This window comes from Cannabis sativa, chromosome 2, assembly GCF_029168945.1.
Source record: "Cannabis sativa cultivar Pink pepper isolate KNU-18-1 chromosome 2, ASM2916894v1, whole genome shotgun sequence".
NCBI lineage: Eukaryota > Viridiplantae > Streptophyta > Magnoliopsida > Rosales > Cannabaceae > Cannabis > Cannabis sativa.
Window position 1 is genome coordinate 42,550,967 of NC_083602.1, and position 10,235 is coordinate 42,561,201.

Sequence of the window (10,235 nt, forward strand, 5' to 3'; positions counted from 1 at the left end):
ACGTTTTCCTTGTTCAACTTTTACATCAAAATAAAGTCGTCTAACGACAATTACAAAATCTCGGCCGTCTTGTCCAGGGATCGTACGCTCCGGCTACTTGGCCGAGCATGTACAATCTCATAAGCTCGCTCACGGTCCATCGACAAGCCTTGCCTTTACCTACACATGCACATAAGCGTGAGTCGACGGACTCGGTAAGAAAAGCATAATAATATCATACATAAAACTAAGCTGCCGTGTCCAACACGATGCGAGTCCGTTCTTGCCATGTCCAACGTAGTGCGAGCACCTTCTTGCCATGTCGACATGGTGCGGAGTTTTGAACGTTTAGGGGACGGTACTATTGACACGTAACAACACGATCGGTCGAACCGGTCATACTCCATTCTTGGTCATACTCCGGCTGTCGCGAACGTGTTACTATATCCTCACGATCGGTCGAGCCGGTCATACTCATTCTTTGGTCATACTCCGGCTGTCTAGACGGGATACGTCAATAGCACGGAACCACCAACCAAGTGTCGGCACGATCGGTCAAGCCGGTCATACTCCATTCTTGGTCATACTCCGACTGTCTGCAGACGTGACGGGGTTGGATGGTTCGAAGCCTAATACATATCTAATGTAATCTAGCGAGGCTTCCTACATGCACGCTAAACATGTAATCTACATATGCATCTTGTTATACTAATCTTACACGGATTAGATTTCGGGTGTCTTAGGTCAACTTGGGCAAGGCGAACGGCGGATTAACGCTCCTAAACCATAAAAACCACAACGCTATAAGTGACACGCTAAATCACTTCCGGGGACTAAAACTCGAAACTAAAAGTTTCCCTATCGATAAAAAGTATGGCAATACCTAAAAACCCAAAAACGAGGAAAACTAGGGTTGAAAAATCCCCCATCCAGGAAGTCCAGGTTGCCCAGCCGAATTTCTGAAAAAATACGAACCCCATCAGATCGGATGCTCAACGAAAGTCGGTTCCTCGCGACGACAACCAAAAATTCTCACATCTTGACCAATTCGAACCCAATTGATCCCAAACTTTCCAGACCTCCTCTATAGGTCCCAAATAACCATTCTAGAGTATCAAACCTACCCAGAAACCCCACATGCAAAATTCACCATTGGAGCTCAAGCTTTGAGTTCCAAACTCAAGCTTGAGCCAACCACCAAGACAAGCATGCCAACCAACTAAAATCAACCTAAACTAGCATAATATAAGCTCTGAAAACAAACAACAACAACCAGCAATTCACAGAAACAAAGCATGGCATTTTCTCTCAAAATTCATAACTTTTGCAAAGAAAACTCAAGGCTTAACAATCTAACCTACATGCTTCTAACATAGCTTAAACAACAACAATAATCATGCTTTAATCCTCATAAATCAACAACAATAACACAGCAGTAACATCTCTCAAAATCACATGCATTTACTCAACTATTTTCACTTAATTTCAAGAAAACATAGAAGAATAAGTTCAAGGATCTTACCTACAATTGGATTACACTTAGATGAGAAGAAAATCACAAGAATTGAAGAGAAAAACCTCTGCCCTAGCAGCCAAGACCAAGCCGAAATGGAGAGAAGGAAAAGAGAGCTTGAATGTGTGATTTTTTTGAAATTTCTATTTTTTTGTCTAAGTGTTAAAAATGAAGGAACTTGGAAATAATAAAGCCATTTAATTAAACTCATTTCAGCCAACATTTAATAAAATAAATACTTATTTTTCCATTTAATAAATCACATAAAACCAAACACTAATGGGGCAAAAAGACCATTTTGCCCCTCCACCATAAAATCACTAAAATCATACTAAAGGGGTATTTTTGGGACATTCTAAACTCCCGGCCATTCCCGACATTCCCAATGTCTAAAACCCGTCCCCAAAATACTAACATACTAAGTTGTGATTTGAGCCAAACGCCGCGTTCCAAAATACCGGACACCGGAAATGCGAAATATAAAAACTGCTGATAACATACTCATGCATATCTGAATTCCATAATAAATTATTTAAATAGCTATAAATAATTTCCTGATTAACATAAATAACTGCTAATTTCCAAATTAACTAAGCGGGCTTTACAGAACAACCTTTTTATTCTTCATGGCCTTTGTTCGCTTCTTGGTGTTCTTCCACTTCTTCTTCGATTTGGGCTTCGAAGCATAGGCAACATTTGCTTCAGGTTTCATCGTCACATTACCATTCCCAGGATTATGAGGTTTGCTCCCTTTCTTCTTGGGTCCTCCAATCAAATTTTCATAAGTTTGAAGGTCATTGACTAATTCATGAAAGTCAATTTCCTTCTTATTCATGACATAATTTGAAGTGTATGGTAGAAATGCTGGAGTTAGGCTATTCAAGATAAGACTTACTTGAGTAGCACTATCCATTTCAGCACCATGATCCTGGGCTTCTTGGAAATAACTTGACATTAGGAGAACATGGTCACGCACGTTTTGATGAGATTCCATCCGTGCATTAATGTACTTCTTAGTCGCGTCAAAGCGTGACTGAAGTGATGCCTTACCGAATAGCTCATTTAACTTCGTCATAACTTCAGCAGCCTTCTCAGTTTTAGAAAACCGAGTTTTGAGGGTGTCAACCATGCTAGAAAGCATAAAGTATAGAGCTTTGTCATTTGCTTTCTGCCAACGCTCATACTTTTCTTTCACAGCTTTGGAAGCATTGTCCCCAGGCACTTCAGGTGACGGCTCAGTTAAAACAAACAAGGCACTTTCTCCTATGAGAGCAATATTAATGTTCTCATTCCACTTATTAAAGTTAGATCCATTCAGCTTATTTTCAGTCAACAGTGATAACATGGGATTCATTTTGATAATAAAGGATACTACAAAATAATAGAAATCAACAAATAGAAATTAATAATGGTTTAACACAAAATCAATTCAGAAATTATAAGCGCATAGCATGTAGGAATGATATGAGAAAATACTTAAAAAATTCAATCCTAAATAATTTCCAAGGTTTTTCAACAAACTGATATCAGTGTCCCGTTTAGGCGAGAGTCAAAGCTACCATCCATTGAATAGAGTTGTCAGCTCATCTAAAATGTTAAACATTCTAGCTACCTTTTATTCGATCAAGATTGGAATCCAGCATTGTCCCGTTTAGGCGAGAGTCAAGGCTATTCTATCTTATGAGCTTCTACCATTGTTTCGCAATTTGCAAGTCAAATATGGTCGCCACCATTAGGGTGATCTATACCATATAAAACACTTACAAACCACTTATCATGCGAGATTAAACGGTGCGAAATTGCTAATGAACGTTCCTCCATTAGGGAGGATTACTCACTAAAACAAACGCGATGTAAAACCCACAATGGAGATCGAATATCTTAATAATAATAAAGCTCATTCTTTAAAATGTATTTTCTTTATTATTCTAATAAATAAATTCTCATTAAATTCGAAATTTAGAATTGAAATTCAAAAATAAGAATTTAATATAATATTTATAAAATTATACTTAGATGGTGATTGAAATAAAATTAATTATTTCCATCTTAGTAATAATCTTAAATATAAATATTAAGGAAATTAATTTAAGTTGAATTAAATTAAATAATTAGCAACTTAAAAATTTCCTTTGAGAATATATTTATTGAGTTCGAAAATTTAAAGTATATAAAAAAAATACAATTTTCGAAAATAATAAAAAATAGAAAAGAAATACTTCAAGCAAAAATATCACATATCTAGATTTTCTTTTGACTAGTTAATTCAATTTCTAATAATATATATATTTTAAATTCATTTATTTTAAATTAATCAATTAAATGAAAAAATCATTGATTGTAGTTGGTCCAAGAATTAATTAAAATAAATAATTAATTTACAACTCAATCTATTTTTCAAAATAAAAAAAAAATCGAAAATATTGCATAAATAAATGCCATTTTTCGAAATTGATTAATAAAATAAAGGAAAATATATATTCAATATTATTTAAATTTAAGTTGAAAAATTAAATTTCAACCTAAAAATAATTTTCTATTTAATTAAGTGTAATGAAAAATCAATAAAGATTCAAGTATCATGATTAAAATCAACTTAGATATTTAGATTTTTCAAGTTAATTAAATGTATTAAATTCAAGAAATAATAATTAAGTGTAGGGAAGGCTTAATTATTAATTTCTAGTTTAATACTAGGAAAAATATACTTAATAAAATTGTACCAAAATTAATTATTTAAATAATTAATTTCACAAAGTATAATATTTTCCTATTTAAATATTAGAAATAATAAGTAGTCTAGAAATTACTATCTAGAAAATATCTTATTTGACTAAGTATCTTTTCAAAAATTTAAAAAATATCTAATTTAAGTTATATAGAAAAAATCTAAAACTTAAATAATTTCAAATTTAGATTTAATTAAATATCAAAAATTAAGTTATAACCAATTAATTTGAAGATCTTTTTAAGTTAATATTCGAAAAGATATTAACCTAAAAAATATCTAAAATATTCCATTTTAAGTTAATATTCGAAAAGATATTAACTTTAAAAAAAAATATCTTAAGAATCTTAATAACTAATACCTAGGATTCCTCAACTTAATTCAAATTTAAATAAAATATTCAAATTTAAGTTAGATAAGAAAAATCAGTTGATACAACTAATTTATAACTTAAATAGGAATATTTAATTAAATAAGCTCCAGAAAGAATCTTAGTTAGTTAAAATTCTATATTTAATTAAATACAAGAAAAATACAAATAGTTTGTCTAGAAATAATATCTAAACTAAAAGTGTTTTTCTTAAAAATTAACTTTAAAATATTAAAATGAAAATAAATTTCATATATTTTAAAAGTTAATTATGTTGCTAATTCAATTTTATTAGGTCAAACTAATATAATTAACCTAGTACAGTTATTTAAATCAGGCAAATGGGGCTTCACAATTGGGGTAGTTCATGTGAAGGGGTGCTGGGTTCAGTATGTCGTACCCACTTCTATGGCTCCCAACTCTCACACAAGGCCCAAAAGAGAGGAATTTAACCTTAAAATAAATAAGTGTTATTAATTGAATAGGTCCAATAACTAAGTGGACCTAAATAAAATCTATCATGGTTGTGACATTTTATTTAGCAACAACCTATATGCATCTATATTAAAACAAAATAAATATATAGGCTCACACAGGTACACACTTGGATGGATCCTATCATGTTGCTAGGTCATACACAGATGAAAGAAGATTGTAAAATTTACCTGTTACAAATTATTAACTTGACCAAGGGAGCCATCAAATCATTAGATCTGGCAAAAAGTAACCATGGCTATTTGCAATCAAGTAATAATAGGTTTTGAAAACTTACAAACAAGCTAAAACCACATACTACTCCAACAAGGTTAGCTGGATAGTTGGAAGTAGGACTTATTTAATTTTAAATAAATAAATTTCGAAAATTAAAATAATTAAATAAATAAATAAAATAAATATTTTATTTTGAAAAATAAAATAAATATTAATATTAATTTATTTTTCGAAAATAAAATAAAAAAGAATTTAATTTTCGAAAATAAAAAAAAATATTTAATTTTCGAAAATAAAAAAAATATTTATTTAAATTTTGAAATTATAAAAAAAATTTAAAATTAAACCTACAATTTTGAAAAATTAGGTTTCAACTAACCTAAATATCATTTCAAAATTTGCTAACTACTTTTAAAAATTAAATGTTATTTTATAAATAAAAATTAAATAAAAATTAGAAAAGATAAATAAAATATCTTTTTCAAATTTTAAATTTAATTTAAATAGATAAAATAACAAAATTTAAAAGTTAGCAAAATATCTTACATCTATCTAAAATTTCATGATTATAGTTATCTTATTTTAAATTTAAATAAGGTCAAAATATTTAAAAAAAAATTAATTTTAAAATAGTTAAAATCTACCTTAAATTTAAAAATAAGATAAGATATAATCAAATTTAAAAATAAGATAAATAATTAAGCAAAAAATAGATATTTACTAATTTCAAATTCAAATTACACTAACATCATGAATTAAATTTAAAAAATATTAAATTAATTCATTATGATAATTAGAATTGAATTAGGAATAGTAAATCTATAAATACAAAACTATACAAAAAATTAGAAGTTAATTCCATGAAAAAGCATGAAAAAACGAAGAAAAACGAAAAAACTGTGAGCTGTACGGACAGTTTTCGCGATCGCAGGAAAATTTCAGCACAACTCCGATTTTTTCGAATCTTTAAAAAATGATAACTAATTCAAATTAAATCGAAATTGAGTTCTGTACAAAAGTAACTTGCTTAATTTTTTCCATACTATCCAATAAAAATAATTCCAGAAACAGAATCGCAATTATTTTTCACGAAAATTTACAAACACCAATCAATCATCAAATAACACTCAATACAACATGATACCATCCAAAAACAAACAAACAATCGTTTTAAAGTCCAAATTTCTTGCAAGTAAATCAATTACATGGCTTTGATACCAGTTGTTGGAAATTTATTTTACCAGGATCTTAGATCTACTCACAAGTATGTTGTTTAAACATCCTAAATATGAACTTTCTAAAACGATAAATTAAACACATATAAAGTTAAGAAAACCTTACATTGATGCAGCGGAATTAATGTCTCCTTCCACTCAGATCTCTAACCCTCGAATCCTTTCTGTAGCAGAGTATAATCAAGATCTGAGCCCGAATGTCCTTCTTCTTCAAGTTTGATCCTTCACAGTCTTCCAATCTATGATTGAGTTACTGCTTGCTGTATGTGGGCACTTACTCTCTCACTAGGGTTCGAAATTGATGAAGGAAAAAGAGAATAGGGATTTCGGCCAGGTATAGAAAGTGGGGAAGACTCAGTTTTTTTGAAGAGAGAAATTTCTGTCAGAAAGCAAATGAAAGCATGTGAAAGCATATGTTGTGACTGAGCCATCACTTTCTATTTATAGGCAACTACTAGGTTTAGGTTAAGAATTATTTGGCATTAAAATAATGAAAATATTAATTTGAAAAACCAACAATAAGTGGCCGGCCATGGTGTTATAGTGGGCCCCACTTGATTTTGCAGTTTTATCAAATTTTATCTCCATTTTCTCAAAAACGCCAATTTTTCAATTCTAACCTTTTAAATGCCAAAACTAATTATTTAATAACTAAAATAGATTATTAAATAATATTGTCATTTAATTTAATTATTAATTAGACATATAAAGTCCATTAATAAATAAATAAACCTAGAAACTCTTTTCTTTACAATTTCACCCCTGCTTAGTGAAAATTCATAAAATTAGACATAGTCTAACTTTAGAATTATAATTGATCAATCACGAATCAATTAATGAGTCTTACAAGCAGAATGTTCTCAACTAGAATGGGGACCATGGATCTATATGCTGAGCTTCCAATAAGTGAACCAAATTTACCAAGTAAATTTCTACTTATTAATTCTTCGTTGAATCCACCAGTAGAAGCTATAGATTCCATATTTATGTTCAGCACTCCCACTCAATCATACTATCATGTTCCCAAAGTATACGTATCACCCTGACCTAAAAGTAGGCTTAACTAATAAATCAAAGAACATGAATAGCACTCCTGAGTTGAGCCTAAGCATATCAGGATTTAGATTCTTTTAATCTTAAGATCAACTACTGATATTGACTTGGAAAGATATGTATAACGGTAAGTTTGTAATATCTTAACTTAGTTGCAATATCGGTCCAATCCAATGTATACTCCATACATTCGAAACTAGTATACTTTACTAATGTCCTGGAAAGAACATAACACTTACTTCAAGTGTAAGTACACATCATCCCTGATTATCACATTAGTGTAAATCCAATAACACTAATGAAACAGGGACCAATTCTTTTGATTCATATGATCACAATCACATTCCACTGTGTTGACGATACTGTAATTGTGAATAAACATATGATCTGAATTTAACTGATTCTGTGTGTAAATGTTATAAACATATTTAAACCATTAGCATGTAGAATTCATGCAAACATCAATCACTTCAAATTTCTTATATTGATAAGTAATCAGATTGTAAAGGGTTTTATTTAGGGCATAAAACCCAACAGAAATGACTTAATTGTGAAGAAAAATAGGTTTCAGAGTTTATTTGTTAATTAAGAGACTTTATAGGTCTAATTAAGAAATAATTTAAATGACAATTTTATTTGATAATTAATTATAATTATTAAATAAATAGTTTTGACATTTCTAGAGTTAAAATTAAAATATGGCATTTGTGAAGAAAAAGATGAGTTAAATAAACGGTAAAATTATAACTAGTGATGCCCATAATATGACTTGATAGAGCATTGAAATAGCCTAAAAAATATCCAGAACACTTTTTTCAGGCCACCAGATGGTTCTAACATTTTGTCAACCTAGGTTGTTTCTAACAAGTGACATGTCGCGATAGGTTCTCCTTATCTGATTCTGATTCTGTCTCGAGCATTCATCTAGTTTTTCACAGTAACTGAGATCTATGAAGTCATAAAAGTCAAATTCACAACTTCATATCTTTCAACTTTTTGGCAAAGTGAATTACTCACAAATCGGGAAGTTTCTAATCTCCCGATTCTGCAAAACAACATCTCCTAGAACTGGTGAAAAGCTTCACCAGAACACAGAAACTAGCTAAGTGATGTCCAAATATACCTTAGGCATCAAAAAAGACATCCCCAACACATTTTCCCACTCACCCAGTGTAACTCCCCGAAATTTAGCCTTATTTTACAAAATACTAACTTTGATGCATAAATTGAAAGACTCAAAACTGTTTAGAAATACACAGCGGGTTTTACTATAAATATGCCAAAGACGAATGATCATTCATATTAAAATAAAATAAGTAGTTGAGTGCATTTTTTTAAAATAAATTTACAACATCCCGCTGAGCTCAGAATACTTTACTATAATAAAAAAATAAAACAAAACCAAGGCTCCACCGCCGTTCTAGACCGTCTGCTCATCCATAGCCCCTCGCAGTATACATACCAGAACTGACCCAGCTCATCAAACTTACAATCAATGTTCCCTGTCTATTGCCTGTAGGAAGAAAGTAAGGGGGTGAGCTAAAAGCCCAGTAAGGAAATGCTTATCATGCAATACCATACAATACCACACAATAACATATTTTATTAATATACTAATTAAGTTTTAACAATATCATATACCTTAGCTTTAACCATTACTAAGTAATTGCACACATGGAGACCTTTAATATATATGTCCATGCTAACTATTCATAACATACATAAATTGAGCTAATAACTCCAATATCATACTCATAACACACGATCATATCAATACTATAAAACATGTCATTACCATAACGTTGGCATATCATAGCCATTACATACATAACCTGGGCCTATTTTAGCCCTACGATAACCTGGGCACACTTAGCCGTACCATTGCTATAGAGAAAGGTATCTCTACATTCAACAGTAACATCGCTGTATCATACCTCACTATAACAATGTCATACACGAATCAGACAAATGCAGGGTAGGGTATCTCTACATTCAACGGCCTTACCCCGTATCATACCCCACCATGGCCCCTCATTTGTACCTGAGACATTAGCATACAACATACCATACATACAAATCATGACAACCATACACACCATATTGTACATTGATTTACAAACTCATATTGTGTCCATAACACACATTCTCAGTACTATATACACATCATAATAATAATACATCACAAATAATATTTCAATACACAAATAATTTAAATTATACAGTTTAACACATAAAAACTACTTAATTTTCTTACCTCAAATCCCGCTGCTTAAGGCCTGTTATCCCGTCACTAGTCCCTTAATAAATCTCGAAAAAGAGAATGATTGCAACTTTATATGATCCTTTGAAAACTTAGGAGGAAGCAGTTTGCTAACGGGAATTTATTCCTTAATGCCCTTAAACATACACTAGTCGATCACACCTATAAACCTTAAGTGAGATGTAATTTACTCGTCCTTACATGGCCACCAGCCCACCGAGTCCTTCTTTTCACTCTTGTTTCTCTTAAATTTATCTTTCGAAGCAAGTATATACGCAGTCTTATAGAGTTTGGCTATACTCTTATTTATAGTCCCTAGCTAGTTTCATTTATATCCAATTAAAATATTTGAAACTTTAAAAAATAAATATCATCCACCGACCCAC

General features: G+C 30.9%; 1 long non-coding RNA gene across 1 annotated transcript; it reads right to left on the reverse strand.

Moving 5' to 3' along the window:
- Window positions 1-8,866: 8,866 nt before the first annotated feature.
- Window positions 8,867-10,235, reverse strand: LOC133033971 (uncharacterized). The gene is made up of 2 exons (XR_009685966.1): window positions 9,844-10,235; window positions 8,867-9,102 (listed from the first exon to the last, which is right to left on the reverse strand). It is a non-coding gene; the product is annotated as an uncharacterized LOC133033971 (long non-coding RNA).